We start from the raw sequence: 18,186 nt of genomic DNA, 5'->3' as shown, positions 1-18,186 counted from the left end.
TTGGGGCTTAATCACTCCTTGACCTATCACGTAGCCCAAGTAGCGGGCTTCCGTGAGTCCCAACGCACATTTCTTGGGATTGGCTGTCAATCCGGCTGTTCGAAGCGCGTCCACCACCGCTTGTACCTGTTCCAAGTGGGTCTGCCAATCGGAGCTGTAAACAATGATGTCATCAAGGTACGCTGATGCATACGCCTGGTGGGGTTCCAGCACTAAGTCCATTAACCTCTGGAACGTGGCCGGAGCGCCATGTAACCCAAAAGGCAAGACAACATAGTGGAAGAGACCCTCCGGTGTAACAAAAGCGGTTTTCTCCTTGGCGGACTCCGTCAGTGGCACCTGCCAGTACCCCTTGGTCAGGTCGAGCGTGGTAAAATATCGCGCCTGTCCCAGCCTATCAATCAGCTCATCCACTCGGGGCATGGGGTAGAGATCGAACTTGGATATTTCGTTCAATCTCCTAAAGTCATTGCAGAACCGTAAGGAGCCATCGGGTTTTGGTATTAGGACAATTGGACTAGCCCACTCACTCCGGGATTTTTCGATGACCCCCAGGCGTAACATTGTCTTTACTTCCTCCGATATGGCTTGTCGTCGAGCCTCCGGTACCCGGTATGACTTCAGGCGTACCTTCAGGTGGGGCTCGGTGACAATATCATGTCGTATCAGACTGGTCCTACCGGGCAGCTCGGAGAAGACATCGGGGTTCTGCTGAACCAACCGTCTGGCCTCTCGCCTCTGAGTCTTGGTGAGGGCTTCTCCAATCCTTACTTCCGGTTCGTCCTCTCCGGAGGTCACTGGAGCCGGAGGTGAACGACCCGAAGAGGAGGGAGATGGGGAAAAAACAGCCATCAGGCTTTCCCGTTCCTGCCAAGGTTTTAACAGGTTGACATGGTATATTTGTTCAGGTTTCCGCCTACCGGACTGCAATACTTTATAGTTAACCACCCCGACTCTTTCCTTTATCTCGTAGGGGCCTTGCCACTGAGCCAGGAATTTACTCTCCGCCGTGGGGATTAATACCAACACCCGATCCCCGGGTTTAAAGGTCCGCATGGTAGCTTGTCTATTGTAGCGGCCGCTTTGCGCGGCCTGAGCCTCCTGTAAATGCTCCTTCACAATTGGCATGACCGCGCTTATGCGGTTCTGCATACCCAAAATGTGTTCAATCACACTTTTATGGGGGGTGGGCTCTTGCTCCCATGTTTCCTTTGCCAGGTCCAACAATCCCCGGGGATGTCGCCCGTATAACAATTCAAAAGGCGAAAACTCCGTGGATGCCTGTGGCACCTCTCGTATGGCAAACATCAAATAGGGAAGCATCATATCCCAGTCTTTCCCGTCTTTTGAAATCACCCTTTTGAGCATGGTTTTCAGGGTTTTATTGAAACGCTCGACTAAACCGTCCGTTTGTGGATGATACACAGACGTACGCAACTGCTTGATCTGGAGTAGCCGGCATAGCTCTTTGGTCACTTTAGACATGAATGGGGTCCCCTGATCCGTAATGATCTCCTTGGGCAACCCCACCAGGCAGAACACAGCAAACAACTCCCGAGCTATAAGCTTTGCTGCAGTATGTCTGAGAGGTATCGCCTCGGGATACCAGGTGGCATAGTCAACGATCACTAGGATGTGTTGGTGCCCTCGAGCGGACTTTACGAGGGGCCCCACCAGATCCATCCCTATCCGTTCAAAAGGGACTTCTATAATGGGTAACGGTACCAACGGACTGCGAAAATGGGTCAGGGGTGCGGTAAGCTGACACTCCGGGCAGGTTTCGCACTACCGTTTTACCTCTCCAAAAACCCCGGGCCAATAGAACCTTTGCAATATTCGCTCCTGCGTTTTCTTGACCCCTAGGTGGCCACTCATCAGGTGTTTATGAGCCAAGTCGAGGACCCGCCGGCGATACGGCTGGGGCACCACCAACTGTTCTACCCCCACGCCCCGTATTTCATCTACCCAGTAGAGTAAATCTTGCTTAAGAGCGAAATGGGGGTACCTTACCTGAGCGCCGGGCAGCTGTGCCACCCCGTCAACTGCTGTCACCCGACTCCGGGCATGTATTAACGTAGGGTCCTGGAGTTGGGCTGTCCCAAACGTATCCGGGGATGCCTCCAACTCCGGGATGGGCTCGACCATTTCAGCCTCTCCTGCCAATACCTCTAGGGGTGACCTATCGGGTTCACACTCTGTCCCTATCATGGTGACCCCTACGGCAGGCGTCCCGGATTCAGGATTATAGGGCTCAGGTCCCGGACTGACCAATATCTGAGGGGACTTAGGGGGTCCCCTCCATAAAGTCCAAAAATAGGGCAGATCCCTTCCTAGGATCACGTCATAAGGAAGAGTGTTAAGAAGTCCCACCTCATGTTGCACCTGACCGCAAGGTGCTGTGATGGTGACAATCCCCGTGGGATAGTCTCGGCGGTCCCCATGTATGCAAACCACCCCCACGGTACGTCCGGTGGCCTTTACTTTAGCCCTCAAGGTGGATCGCACAAGGGTCACTAAGCGCCCGGAATCCAACAATCCTGTAACCGGACATCCATTCACCTGTATTTGGCACAAGTGGGGCTCCATCTTTGGGGAGACCAGGTCAGCGGTACACACCACCTGAGCATACATTGAACCCCGCCGGGTAACCCCACAATCCATGGGCTCCGTGGTGAGTGGACACTGGGCTTCCATATGTCCCACCCGCTGGCATCGCCAACATCTAATGGGGACGGAAACCCCCTTGACGGGTTGTCGTTTAGGGTACAGAACCTTCCGGACCTCAGGAATGGCGGCCGCGGCCTCTGACGGGACGGTAGGGGATTCCTGCACCGTTGTCAGCGGTGGGTCCTTGGCCCTAGGCTTGGAGGGGCCGGACCGACGGGCGGTACGCAAAGTCTCAGTGTCCCGTATCAAGTCCTGCGTAGCCACATGCCGCTCTACCAGGGACACTAATTGGTCCAGGGTACTCGGGTCACCCTGTCCTACCCACCGTTGAACGGTGACGGGTAAAGTGCGCACAAAACGATCCACTACTACCCTTTCCACCACTTGCGCCGGGCTCAGAGTGTCAGGCTGCAACCACTTTTTTACAAGATGCAATAAGTCATAGGCCTGGGAGCGTACGGGTTTGGCTTCCTCATAGAACCACTGATTTACCCGCTGAGCCCGTACATAGGTATTCACCCCCAACCGAGCCAGTATTTCGGCTTTCAGGGTCACATAGTCAATGGCGTCCTCGGTACAGAGGTCCAGGTACGCTTTTTGGGGTTCCCCCGTCAGATAGGGCGACAATACCTCAGCCCACTGGGGGGTCGGCAGCTTTTCCCGCTCGGCCACCCGCTCAAACACCGCCAGGAACGCTTCCACATCATCCCCCGGAGTCATCTTTTGCAACGCTTGTCTCACCGCTTTCCGGACGCTGCCGTCGTCACCCGGTCCCGGGGTTGTTGCTGCCGGTCCGGCACGGATCGACTTGGCCAGGAGAACCATCTGTTCTTGATGTCTTTGTTCCTGCAATTGCAAAGCTTGCTGTTGACGTGCATTGGCCTGAACCAGCTGTTCTTGGTGCCGTTTGTCCTGCACTTGCAAGGATTGCTGCTGACGTTCCAACGCCCGGAGCAGGTGTGCATTGGTCTCTTGTTGCTGTGCATTAGCCTGTTGTTGCTGTGCATTAGCCTGAGCCAGCTGCTGTAGTATGTCCTCCATGGCGTCGCCGGGTTTGGGCTGTAGTATAGCCGCTCGAATCCAGGACATGTGCTACTGGGTCACCAGGGATGGCTGCTACACCTCACCGGCTGGCATGCCCGCATTCTCCACCATATGTGAGGTAGCACGGTCGGCTGCGCAGCAGAAGACACGGGATCCAGGCATTAAGGTTCACAGCACACGGTTTAATGTCCAAACAAAAGTCCACAACAATATACATGTGCCTCTCCAGCAGAGAGCTCAGGGAGTTCGGTTCACTCCCTCACACCCGGCACACCTGCCCTTGTTCCTGTTTCCATTTAACCCTTCCTTCAGCCTGTAGGGAAACAGCATTAACCCTAGAGTGGATTTACTTTCTATCATGGAGTGAGCACAACCGGGGCGAGACATACCGGCCGTCATAGATAACCCCGGTCACAGTCTCACACAGTGGACAAGTCCCAAAAGGAGACAACCATGAGAAAATTGAAGAAACTACGACCAGACGTCCTGATTGCAAGTGAACATGATTTATTGTATTGAAAAAGATAGGTGAATATACCATGTGAGAACAAAAACAGTGAATACAAAACAGGAGTTCCCGGAATGACTACAATAGTACCAATAATGGCTCTATATAAATATGATTACCTTAAAGATTGAACATACTGGTGGGCAATACAAGGTGGTCCTACATCACAAACATTACCATATAGTATACAGGTATTATACAGTTAGGTCCAGAAATATTTGGACAGTGACACAATTTTCGCGAGTTGGGCTCTGCATGCCACCACATTGGATTTGAAATGAAACCTCTACAACAGAATTCAAGTGCAGATTGTAACGTTTAATTTGAAGGTTTGAACAAAAATATCTGATAGAAATTGTAGGAATTGTACACATTTCTTTACAAACACTCCACGTTTTAGGAGGTCAAAAGTAATTGGACAAATAAACCAAACCCAAAAAAAATTTTTTTTATTTTCAATATTTTGTTGCGAATCCTTTGGAGGCAATCACTGCCTTAAGTCTGGAACCCATGGACATCACCAAACGCTGGGTTTCCTCCTTCTTAATGCTTTGCCAGGCCTTTACAGCCGCAGCCTTCAGGTCTTGCTTGTTTGTGGGTCTTTCCGTCTTAAGTCTGGATTTGAGCAAGTGAAATGCATGCTCAATTGGGTTAAGATCTGGTGATTGACTTGGCCATTGCAGAATGTTCAACTTTTTTGCACTCATGAACTCCTGGGTAGCTTTGGCTGTATGCTTGGGGTCATTGTCCATCTGTACTATGAAGCGCCGTCCGATCAACTTTGCAGCATTTGGCTGAATCTGGGCTGAAAGTATATCCTGGTACACTTCAGAATTCATCCGGCTACTCTTGTCTGCTGTTATGTCATCAATAAACACAAGTGACACAGTGCCATTGAAAGCCATGCATGCCCATGCCATCACGTTGCCTCCACCATGTTTTACAGAGGATGTGGTGTGCCTTGGATCATGTGCCGTTCCCTTTCTTCTCCAAACTTTTTTCTTCCCATCATTCTGGTACAGGTTGATCTTTGTCTCATCTGTCCATAGAATACTTTTCCAGAACTGAGCTGGCTTCATGAGGTGTTTTTCAGCAAATTTAACTCTGGCCTGTCTATTTTTGGAATTGATGAATGGTTTGCATCTAGATGTGAACCCTTTGTATTTACTTTCATGGAGTCTTCTCTTTACTGTTGACTTAGAGACAGATACACCTACTTCACTGAGAGTGTTCTGGACTTCAGTTGATGTTGTGAACGGGTTCTTCTTCACCAAAGAAAGTATGTGGCGATCATCCACCACTGTTGTCATCCGTGGACGCCCAGGCCTTTTTGAGTTCCCAAGCTCACCAGTCAATTCCTTTTTTCTCAGAATGTACCCGACTGTTGATTTTGATACTCCAAGCATGTATGCTATCTCTCTGATGGATTTTTTCTTTTTTTTCAGCCTCAGGATGTTCTGCTTCACCTCAATTGAGAGTTCCTTAGACCGCATGTTGTCTGGTCACAGCAACAGCTTCCAAATGCAAAACCACACACCTGTAATCAACCCCAGACCTTTTAACTACTTCATTGATTACAGGTTAACGAGGGAGACGCCTTCAGAGTTAATTGCAGCCCTTAGAGTCCCTTGTCCAATTACTTTTGGTCCCTTGAAAAAGAGGAGGCTATGCATTACAGAGCTATGATTCCTAAACCCTTTCTCCGATTTGGATGTGAAAACTCTCATATTGCAGCTGGGAGTGTGCACTTTCAGCCCATATTATATATATAATTGTATTTCTGAACATGTTTTTGTAAACAGCTAAAATAACAAAACTTGTGTCACTGTCCAAATATTTCTGGACCTAACTGTATAAGGTATCACATTATTAATAGCTAGATAATATATCAAAATCAATGATACCATCTCTATATAGTCATGAGTGTGACCATCAGCAATCCTGCATAATTACAGTCTGTACCGGAGTCTAATCAGTGTATAAATCAATAGGGTTAAAACTCAAGCCACTATACAGCGGACACGAAAACACAATTCATGTTTTAGATGTTGTATTTTTATTATTATCCTGCCAAGTAAATACCTTGGAGGAAAAGATGCAATTGATGTATGCTAGCTATATTTTATACCAACAATACTTTACAGTGCTGGCAATCCCCTGGTTCAATACACCAATGTTAGATCACATTCTGGATATTCGGGATACAGTACAAAGGTAAGTATTAACTCTTGGCAATGGTGTCAGTACAATCACACATCCAACTAGTAGCCAGCCCTCAGTAAAGCTGTGTGCGCATGTCTGCGTGTTGCATGCTTTTACGCTGCGTTTACAACTGCAGCGTAACTGCATGCGTCCTGCGTCCACAGAAACCACAGAAACAATACCTCTAAAATAATAATCTTTAATTTAAGTAATTAAAACAGGACACAAAGTGCCTCTCTCCACAACAACATAGAGGACAAGACAGTGCTAGTGAATGTTAGCAAGAGATAGCTCAGTGTGAGGAGATCATAGCGATAGACAGGTTGCCACAGGTAAATGTTACTAATCTGGTAGCCTCTGCTCACCCTTCCTGACCACAGAGGGCGCTGTAATTTTTAGAGCGCCCCCCGTTCCAGTTGGCTGAACCTCTCTGTCCCTATCTCTGACCAACAATTGTCCACCACCGAGAAACCCAGGTGAATAAGTGCAAGGACGAACCAAACAAAAAAACAAATAGTAGCGTTAATAGTTGGTTCCTGACTAGGCTAGAGTCTCCAGTCAGAAGGTTGGATGTGATTGTTAGGTGGAGCTCCGGGGGACCGGCTAAATTAAGCTGTCGGCCTAGGCTCTCCCGACGCGTTTCTCCCCCACCTAACGCAATGCTGGGGGATCATCAGGGGTAGCTGGAAGACACCTGTAAATGGAGAAGAGAGACAACGAGGTGTCTATCAGTGTTAATGATATGGGTAGATAGAAAAGAAATTTATATTATTTGAATACTCTAGGATAAATGACTCACGTGACAGTAATAGTTGTCAATGGGGCAATATTGAAACCACTAGGTTAGATTCTTGATGAGTCGTGTAATATTCACTTGTTTGGATCCGTTAGTTTGAAACAGATCATCCAAATCACACATCTGCCTCTAAATGAAGCAGACAGGAAATTTAGTAGAATTTCCAGCCACAAGCAGTGTGTGGGGGGTGGGGGCTATTGGAAGGGGGGGAGGGTGAGAGGGACAAATTAAGTGCCTATATAAAGTACCTTATAGTTCATACAGCATCGATTGATCTTTTGTTGTAGTCAAAAGGTTGTTAATATGAGATTATGAACCACCTATGGAATAGGTAATTTTTAAATATTCAAAATACAGGACACCTAATCTCCAAATAAAGAGAAGCATTCCTACCCTTATTGTGCAGTAGTTGCAAGTGGGTTGATATCAGATTCAGGGACAGAAATAGAACAGCAGACAATCCTGCATGAATAAAAACTAATTCATTAATGAATATATACTTCAATATATGGTCTCAGAGGTCTGCAAGCTCTAAAAAACAGAAAATACCTGTAAGAAATGCATAGGGTTCCAATTTTTTGCAGTAAAAATTGATAATAGTGCAACAGTGTACACTCAGAGTATATACTCCTACATGGAAACAAAGAAACATTCATAGTCCAGTATTGAACATAATTGTATCTGTGGTACATAGGAGGACCATCTGGTATCGTGTACCATGCGTCCTGCGCCCCCAGCACAATCTATGAAGATTGTGCATAATCCAACCACACGTTGCATTTGACAGCGCAGCGTTTTGGATGCTGAAATTTTGATCCAAAACGCTGCGTCCTAAAAAGCAATATGTCACTTCTTTTGTGCGTTCCGGATGCTTTTCCCACTCTGTCTATGGCAGAGCAAGCATCCAGAACGCATGAATTCTGCATTCAACAATGCATCCAGAATGCAGCTTTTCAGCTGTGATCTGAAACGCACGAACGATGCGGAAGATTTGGTACGTCAGAACGCAGACGTGCGCACATACCCAGCTAATAACACATCAAATAGAAAATAGCGCCACCGCTGGGTGTTAATGCAGAGTGTTATATACCGCCTCCGGCATAGAGACACAATACAGTCACTGGATATAATCCATTCATGACAAGATTTATCGACTTGTGGACTCCATCAGCAGCTGGCGCACACCAGTACTGAGACTGGCCCCATCATCCCACAAAACATATACCTCAAGAGATGATGATTCAAATGTAGTTTGCTGGGAACTCCTCCTGCCCTTAACCTGGTTAGGTAGATGTGAAATTCTTAAAATGAATGTTCCACAGTGAATTTTATACCTCCTTCAAACTCTACCCATTAAAATTCCTAGATCCTATTTCAAATCTATTGTCTCCTTACAAAGAAGTTTTATTTGGGCACATAAACCCGCGAGACTTGCGAGGTCCCTTTTATTACACCAAAAAAGAGAGGTGGCTTAGGCCTCCCAGATTTAAATACATACTATATATCTGCTCAAATGTGTAGAGTTACAGATTGATGCAGACACACAACGGTGAAGCCATGAGTACAAATTAAGCAAAGTTTCTCAGAGTTTCCCTTGGCTGCCCTCCCATGGTTACCCAATATTCTTAATTCTTCACTGAAATCTCATCCATAATTAGTACTACTCTTAATGCTGCTCTAGACCACAGATACATACACTAAAGTTCAAACGTTTAGGGTGTCTTAGATATTTCCTTATTTTTGAAAGTAAAGCACATTTGTTTTTCAATGAAGCCTGCATTAAATTAAACAGAAATGCACTCTATACATTGTTAATGTGGTAAATGACTATTCTAGCTTCAAACGTCTGGTTTTTAATGCAATATCTACATAGGTGTATAGAGGCCCATTTCCAACAACCACCAATCCAGTGTTCTAATGGTACATTGTGTTTGCTAACTGTGTTAGAAGGCTAATGGATGTTTAGAAATCCCTTCAAAACCCTTCTGCAAGTATGTTAGCACAGCTGAAAACAGTTTTGCTGATTAGAGAAACTATAAACTGACCTTCCCTTGAGCTAGTTGAGAATCTGGAGCTTTACATTTGTTGATTCCATTAAACTCTCAAAATGGCCAGAAAAAAAGACCTGTCATGTGAAACGCGACAGTCTATTCTTGTTCTTAGAAATGAAGGTTATTCCATGCAAAAAGTTGCCAAGAAACTGAAGATTTCCTAAAACGGTGTGTACTACTCCCTTCAGAGGAGAGCACAAACATAATCTAACCAGACTAGAAAGAGAAGTGAGAGCTGCACAACTGAGCAACAAGACAAGTGCATTAGAGTCTCTAATTTGAGAAATCAACACCTCACAGGTCCTCAACTGGCAGCTTATTTAAATAGTACCTGCAAAACGCCAGTGTCAACGTCTACAGTGAAGAGGTGACTCCGGGATGCTGGCCTTCAGGGCAGAGTGGCAAAAAAAGCAATCTGAGACTGGCTAATAAAAGGAAAAGATTAATATGGGCAAAAGAACACAGACATTGGACAGAGGAAGATTGGAAAAAAGTGTTATGGACAGACAAATCGAAGTTTGAGGTGTTTGGATCACACAGAAGAACATTTGTGAGACGCAGAACAACTGAAAAGATGCTGGAAGAGTGCCTGACGACATCTGTCAAGCATGGTGGAGGTAATGTGATGGTCTGGGGTTGCTTTGATGCTGGTAAAGTGGTAGATTTGTACAAGGTAAAAGGGATTTTGAATAAGGAGGGCTATCACTCCATTTTGCAACACCATGCCATACCGTGTGGACAGCGCTTGATTGGAGCCAATTTCATCAACAGGACAATGATCCAAAGCACACCTCCAAATTATGCATGAAATATTGAGGGAAGAAGCAGGCAGCTGGTATTCTATCTGTAATTGAGTGGCCAGCCCAGTCACCAGATCTCAACCCTATTGAGCTGTTGTGGGAACAGCTTGACCGTATGATATGCAAAAAGTGCCCATCAAGCCAATCTAACTTGTGGGGGTCTTCTAGAAACATGGGGTGAAATATCTCCAGATTACCTCAGCAAATTAATAGCTAGAATGCCAAAGGTCTGCAAAGCTATAATTGCTGCAAAGGGGCATTCTGTGACGAAAGCAAAGTTTGAAGGAGAAAATCATTATTTCAAGTAAAAATCATTATTTCTAACCTCGTCACTGTCTGGACTATATTTTCTATTCATTATGCAACTCATTTGATAAATAAAAGTATGATTTTTCATGGAAAAGACAAAATTGTCTGGGTGACCCCAAACTTTTGAACAACTGTAATCTCTTTTCCCCATTCCTATCTCCTATTATTGGCTCTCTGGAATTCTGCTCTAGTTTTACAGACCCCGCTTTCCGGTCCTGGATTTTGCGGGGTAGGTTTAGGGCTTTCCAGATTGGCATTGGCAATGACCGGCCTTCATTAGAAGCTCTACGAGATCTTTTGGATCCCATGCCACTGGGAACATAGCGCTCTCTTCAGCTACACCATTTTCTCTTCTCACTTTCTAATTACTTTCAATTTACTAGAAATCTTTCTTGATTGGAGAATCTTTGTCTTGGTGAAGGTGTGCTTCATCATACACTGTCTTCTGTACATTCAATTCTAGCAAATCCAACTGATCAGCCTCCTCCTAGGTTCTTGTTACAATGGGGAAAAGGATTTGGGTATTACCCTTTCCCAGGAACAGAGGGACAAGGTATTGTACTCAGTACATAAGTCCTTCATAAGTTCTTGGCTACAGGAAGCGAACTATAACCTTCTGTCAGGGTGCTACAGGGTCCTAGCCGACCTCTTTAAACACACAGCACCGTGCAGTCTCCAATGAAACCCTGCGCTCCATGGTGCAGAAGCCAAACCCCAGCATCCCGCAACCCCAGCCCACACAGCCTGTGCCCTGCACAGCAGCGTGCCGGTCAGCAGCCTACATACAGGTGCAGCCATCTTCAGGTCATGTACGCTGCTGAGCTCCCTCACCATGATGCATGTGCTGTGGGCGGGTGGTTCCTCGCCTCTCCCTTTTCCCACCATGACACTATTGTGGGCGGGCAGAGGTGACAGACAGTATGTGTGCAGTGCCTTGTTGACGTGAACATAGCATTGCGCACTTCCAGCTCAGCTTCAGAGAGAAGGACGCGTTCAGCATTATATAGTGAATTGTTGTAGCCAATAGTTTCATGTGAATCATATTTTTGGGGTGATTTATATGAAAATGCTGAGGTAAATGCTCAGCATAGAAAACAGAATAAATGGCAAGATAGCCTTGTATTGATATTTGGGAGACAAATTGAACAAATAAACAGCAGTTCATGAATAGTTTTTAATTTTTTATATGCCTTTCGCTATGTAGAATAAGTGATAAGACAGCTTTATTCTTCGGGTCAGTCCAATTACAGCAATACCAGAATTATATAATTTTTTATGTTTTGCTTCTCTTGCACACTAAAAATGTTTCTTTTGTTTAAATAGTTTTTTCTTCGTTATATTATGACATTTTTTTTGTCACACCGAGCTGTTTGAGGTCTTGTTTTTTTTGCTGGATGAGTTGCAGTTTAAATTGGTACCATTTTCTGGTATTTTTTTTTATATATATTTTTATCGCTTTTTATTCAGATTTTTCAGAAGCCGATTTACAAAAAATAGCAAATCAGAAATAGTTTTTATTCTGTTTATTTATTTATTCATTTTTTTATGCCATTCACTGTGCAGTAAATAATAAGATAACTTTGTTCATCAGGTCAGTGTGATTACAGTTATACAAGATTTATTTTTATGGGATTTTTTTATGTTTTTCTGTTTTTTACTAAGAAAACAATATTTTTTGAAAAATAATTTGTTTTTTATTACAAAATTCTGAGAGCTGTAACATTTTTTTCTGCCCATAGAGTTATATAAGAATTAGTCTTTTATGGAATGATTTGACCTTTTCAGTGATACAATTTTTTATTTCCACATGACTTTTTGATCACTTTTTATGGTATTTAATGTACGAAATACATAATATGACTGTTTTATAATTCTGGTTGTCCAGACGCGGTGATTTCAATTATGCGTATGTTTCTTATTATTATTGTTTTTACATAAAAGCTGTGTTTTATTACAATTTTTAACTGACTTTTTTGTGTGTTTTTTTTTTTTTGTCGCCAAAGGGTAAAGTTTCTCCTTGTGAAGAGTTGTGACAAGTCAGCGGCGTAAGGAAACTTATAGGTAATGCAATGCTTCTCTCAAACGCACCCGAAAAACACGCAAAAACACAGAAAAAACGCAGCGTGCGCACATAGCCTAAAGGTTTGATACTGACTTTTATGATTGTTACCTCCATTAGGTGGCACTAGAGCTTACAAACTATGTTGAACTTTTTTTTTCTTCATTTTTTTACTTAATCGCATTATAGAACTTATATTTTTTACTTTGATTGCTGGTCTCATACAGCCAGGCATAAGATACAATAAATAACTGCCATTTGCTGCAATGCTGCTCATCGAGGGGGGCTATTTAGTTATTCCGCAGTGCCAGAAAAATGATAGCACTGAGTAATAAGGCCCTTTAATAAGAGCCATAAAAAAAGGAGTATGGGTGGTTGCTAAGTTGTTATTTATATTTTTAACAGGGGTTGGTACAACAAAAATAATTTTACATTCTACAACGCGACACTTCCTAATAATTTTACATTCTACATAGCGACACTTCCTAAAAAACTTCATATCCAAGATTTAAAGTTTGACGCAAACATGTGAGTCAACCATCAGGGTTTTCGGTGTGGGTACTCTGGCACCAGGACTACGGCTACTTTACTCTCGAAAGGGTTATCACAGGTGGTTGGTCCCGGCTTCGTGCCCTGGGCGCTCACTTTCCGGCTGGGGAATGGGGTACAGGGATGATTTTGGGGATATTTGTGACGCCAGCTGTGGTGTCTGGTAAGCGGGATATACCAGCGCTGCCCGCGGCCGCCCTCTGAGGCAATGGTGACGGCAGCTTAAGACCTCTCAGCTCCCCACAGGTGGAGCTATTTTACCTCAGGGCGGCGGGTCGCTGACCAGGAGGGAAGCGACCGAGCGGTGATGGCTGCCTTCTTCTCTGACGTCGCAGGGTCCTGTCGAACGGCGGAGAGACAACACACTGAGTCCACATCAGCTCAAACAAGTCCTTTTTACTAGCATCTGGTTTGTTTCACACAGTACATAGTAAAAACAGTTTGATTACCATAAGGCCGATGGTCACAAGTTTCAGAGGAGATTTAATGACAGAGTCTCTCTCTGAGGTAACCTTTCTATGTCTCTTTCTCGGTCCCTGCTCTGAGGGCTCTATGACACCATCTTTAACCCACTCGTTAGTTTAGTCACTGGTTTTCCCAGGGGTCTGATGTTGCACGATTTCTTTATCTATCCCGCAACAGCGTCGTGAACTCGGCTTGGGGTTAGTAGTCAGACTTTTGAAGGGTACCGGGACTCCTCTTATTTAGGATCCCAGGTTAACGGTCAATGGTTTGGGGATAAACCTGACAAACCTCCTCGGTTCCGTTATACTGGTGTCGACCTGAACTCTTCAGCCGGCTCTCGCCAGACCTAAAGCGTCCCCTTTCCGTCTGGGTTACCCCTTTTCCCGTGTCTTTCTTTTTTGGGGTACGAGGGTACCCCAGGACATCGGGCCTATGTTATTTCTAGCCCTTTTTTCCGTCATGAATTTACTCTCGTCTCTTCTTGTCACTCCTTACTGACTGACTGTTAACTGACTGTCACTCAGTCGTCCTGTCAATCACGTCGCGTCTCACGCTCAGCTAGGCTCCACCCCCCTATGGACCTACTATATAAACAGTCCCAGGAATATGAAGGTAGGGGCTGCTGAGTCAATGTTACTCAATTTAATATAAGACTCTGCATTTCCTCTCACTTTCACCTGTGTCCAAAGGGCACTGCACCTTGATGTTAAGGTGCTGTATTCCCCTGTAACGCCTAACCCCAGGGGCGCCACACATGCATATCTATAAAAAATATAAATATGTATATTAAGTATGTTTTTTATTTCTCATAATTATAGTGATTTCAAGGAGGCCATTGACATTTGATTATTCTAAATAAAAAAGTCCCATTGGGAAGAGAGAGGCAAAACCGATTGTCCTTTCAGGAAAAACTCAACGTCATCGTCTGAAAGATGCCATGTGTACATACCCTTGTGTTGCTCTGTCAGTAAACGCCATTGCATTGAAACATTAAGGCCATGTGCACACAGTATTTGGTGAGATTTTTACCTCAACATTTCTAAGTTAAAATCAGGAGTGGGTAATAAATACAGATGTGGTGCCGTGTTTCTATTATACTCTTCCTCTGATTGTTCCACTCCTGGTTTACTGAGGTAAAAAACTCACCAAATACTCAATTTGTGCACGTGGCCTAACACAAAAGTGATTGTCTCCTACAGATCTTTAGGTATATATATATATATATATATATATATATATATATATATATTACAGACTAGAGCCCTTGCTATAGTGTTCGTGTATAAGAGTAGTTAATTTTATTTTTATACAGTATTTAACTCTTATTCAAATATGTGACAGCAATGTAAATAAAAAAATACAATTTACAATCAGTTTATAGACAATCATCTTGGCTATATCATATATAAATTTGACTGTCAACTATTTAGCATATGATTAGTTATGCCGATTCTTCTCATGTCACTGCATTGTTACTGTTTTGCTCTTAGTGATGGAAAAAGCTTTTTCTTCCTGTATACTACAAATTGCAACCTGTTCTCACATTCTATAATAGTGCAGTGTTTCTATGGTTGATTACCAAGTGAAATGTCACTGGTTCGAATCGAGGAGCAGCCATGAGGAATATTTCCCAAGGAAAGAGTAACAGCATCATCCAACTCATCGATAGCGGACTCTCGGTCAAGGTAATTGCCAAACTACATAATGAGAGGCCATGACATTTGGAACAATAAGAAATGAAGTCCATTCATCCATTCAAAAGCCAAGAGGTGGACATCCAGGAAAAATATCGGAGTCAATAATCAGCTCATTACAAGGTCTATCAGTGACAAACATAGCAATGGAGGCGGCTTGTATGCTTCATATAAGAACGATCACAGATGTCCGTGCAAGCCCTCAGGATAAGTGCCCATGATAAGTATTTTTGGAGTGTTTGATGTAGCAGATTTTCTGCACATATTAGGTAAATCAGGTTAGATGTGGGGGTTTTTATGCATTTTTTTCACATTTTTTTGCCTCTTTTAATGTATAATAATGATAATGTATAATATTTTATATACAGCTGCTTTGCTTTTGATACTTTTTGGTATTTGGCTTTGACAAAGCTTTATTGATTGCGGTTATTGAGGTTTACATGCGATTTTAGTGCACTAGAAACTCATATGCATTTGTTACCTGCAGATTTTCTGCATCTAATGGAATTCTATGTGGAAAATCTGCAAAAAAACTTAGCATAACCACAAGAGAAATTTACATTCCAGATTTCACATACATACTGCAGGTCATATTATATCATGTAAAAAAGAATCAAACAGGGCATGAGATTTCTATAATTCCCATCCGTTTTGGTGAAACTGTAAGAAGTTGTGTTTTTTGCATGACGAACATACAGAGCGTCAGCAGCTCACCATAACTTCGTGGGAATGAAGAATTCTGTGGGTATTTCCTTCTGAAAGAGCGTGCATACCCAGATAATTTTACCTGTAGGCGGACTAATATGTACAGACGTTCGTGGGGTAAGATGTGGCTTAGGGTGCAGTCACTAGCCCATATGACTCGTCCAAGGATCACATGGCAATGATCGGACTGGCTGGCCGCTCTCCTGACCCGAGAGTGATAGCTGCATAGAAATACACACTGACACACTCAGATCAGGAGAGCTGCCGGCCAGTCCAAGAACTGCCATGTGATCCTCAGACAAGTAATACCACCGTATGACCCCGGCCTTAAAGGGGGTTTTCTCACAAAGTTAATTTTAATCAATAGATCTTGGAATCATAATTTCTACAATTGGATGTGCTAACAAAATGTTCCTGTGCTGAAATAATCTTATATATGTGTGTCACTGCTATGTACTGTGTAATGGCCGTGTCTGACCGTACAGGGATATGGTGTGATCATACCACATCTCCTGGGATAATTTTATATGTGTGTCCCTGCTATGTACTGTGTAATGGCCGTATACGACTGTGCAGGGACATGGTCTGATCATACCACAGCTCCTGGAATAATCTTACATGTGTGTCCCTGCTATGTACTGTGTAATGGCTGTGTCTGACCATACAGGGACATGGTCTGATCATACCACATCTCCTGGGATAATCTTATATGTGTGTCCCTGCTATGTACTGTGTAATGGCCGTGTCTGACCATACAGGGATATGGTCTGATCATACCATATCTCCTGGGCAGGGGAGGAAGTAAAAGCGTATACAGATATTACAGGACGGGATTGCAAATTATTCTTTTTGTGAGGTAAAACATTTCCCTACCTGTTTTTAAAAAATGTTTTACCTCAGAGAAAGAATAATTTGTGATCCCATGCTGTAATATCTGTACACTTTTTTTTACTTCCTCCCCTGCCCAGGAGACATAGTATGATCAGACCATGTCCCTGTATGGTCAGACACGGCCATTACACAGTACATTGCAGGCACATGTATAAGATTATCTCAGCTCAGGAACATTTTTTTTAAACACATTTGTGGAACTTATTATTCCAAGATCTATTAATTAAAATAAGCATTGTTTGCGGTGAAAACCTTTCTAATATGTACGAACACTAGTGGTTTGTGACATTACACGGTGTGGCTATTACCAAAACCTTCGACACATTCACATTATACCATTGATGATAGATGAAGGTATCCAACATTCCTGATAGATATTTCGGACAATTACGGACGTTCAACAGTCTATGGTCGATTGTAGAGCTCGGTCATTTGTGAGCAATTAAACAAAACGAAAGATCATTTTGGGCAAAATTGTCTTTTCTTTCCACCTTTCTCTGTATATGGGAAGAATAAGGTGTTTCTACATACTGTGAGACGGCATCAATTCAGATCCTTGTCTAAATACAGGAATTTGCATTGTAATTTCCATCAGTCCACATCCAGAAAGCAGCGATATAGATCACACAGGGCATGTATAAATAGCTAGAATACATTATAGTGACCGATGTCCAGTCTATGGGACACACCGGACGACTTCTTATTTATAGATAGGATCTGCCCAGAAGCACAAGTGCCGGCCATCATATCTCTGCAGACGTCTGGGGAGAACTGACAGGAGGAGATAGGAAGAATTGGAGATGGCTTCTCACAGGCAGCCTGTTGTATAATGAATATATAGGGAATTTACATACTAGCTATCGTGATAATGAACTGTCATGGTTTATGTAGGGTAATAAAAGACATTTTCACGCATGGTCAATCCTGTGCAAACATTTCTTACATATTTACAGGAAAAGTGCAATTGACTTTGGTTTGATCGGATGGATATCCTTCATAGACAACGCACAGATTTACATCACATCCCATATATACACTTATATCCCAGATTATATGTGCGACAGTTAGGAATACACCACTACTATATATTATAATGTATACGTTATCCATATGTGCAGTAAGTACAGATATCACAAGACATAGGGTATATACAGAACAGGAAAATGATAGGGAAATACCAATCTTATCACAAATATATTAACCCACTGATTGCCAGACGCCTCGGCACAGAAGAGATCAAATCAATAAACCTGTACCAATAATTGTTCATTAATTATTTTCCTGGAAATTAGCTATGGAACTAGAAGTACAGAACGCCTCCACGCCCAGCTGAGTGCAGGAATAGCAGATCCACCTAAAATCATGTCATTTCCATTATTACAGAGGCTGGGTGGAAACCTGCCATGCCAATGACACTTTATTCCACAGATTCACACAGGCATAGAA

This window comes from Anomaloglossus baeobatrachus, chromosome 5 (genome assembly GCF_048569485.1).
Source record: "Anomaloglossus baeobatrachus isolate aAnoBae1 chromosome 5, aAnoBae1.hap1, whole genome shotgun sequence".
Classification (NCBI taxonomy): Eukaryota; Metazoa; Chordata; class Amphibia; order Anura; family Aromobatidae; genus Anomaloglossus; species Anomaloglossus baeobatrachus.
Note: the sequence above shows the minus strand (reverse complement) of the source record.